Below are 549 nucleotides of genomic sequence, written 5' to 3'. Positions count from 1 at the left end.
GCCGCCAGTGGTGGGGTGAGCAGCTCAGTAACGTGGTTACCCACGAGCGTCTCTCCAGGGTGGTGGGTGAGAAGGATTGGTCACCTGCTGAGGGCTCGGTGGACTCTGCTTTTCCATGAAGAGCTCAGCGTGGCACATGGCGTACAGACAGATGTCCCTGTTACCTGCATTCAGGTTGGGGGATGCCCCAAACTCAGCTCCCCACACCTCGTCCCGGTTGCAGCCCCACAGCCCATTCCAGGAGATGGGAATTTCTCTCCGTTTCCCTGAGCAGCATCACTGAGGTTTCCATTTTTCCCTGGACTCCATCTAGCGGAAAAGCCTCCAGTCCCCTGCATGCATCGCGCCTGCAGAGTTTTGCAGGGAAATGCAGCAATCCTGGGAAAACAGAAACCTGACCAGCCGTGTCCCTCAGCAGGTGAGGAACAAGGAGTGAGGGCTTCGGGGCTGGGGTGGGAGACGATGGGCTGCGCTCCAGCTGCCCTGTGTGAACCCCACATGCCCTGTCCTGCAGAGGCGGCTTGGGAAAGGCTGGGGGCTGCCGAAAAG

This window comes from Buceros rhinoceros, unplaced genomic scaffold (assembly GCF_000710305.1).
Source record: "Buceros rhinoceros silvestris isolate BGI_N320 unplaced genomic scaffold, ASM71030v1 scaffold29852, whole genome shotgun sequence".
Classification (NCBI taxonomy): domain Eukaryota; kingdom Metazoa; phylum Chordata; class Aves; order Bucerotiformes; family Bucerotidae; genus Buceros; species Buceros rhinoceros.
The sequence above is the reverse complement of the archived record's forward strand: the minus strand, read 5'-3'. Positions refer to the sequence as shown.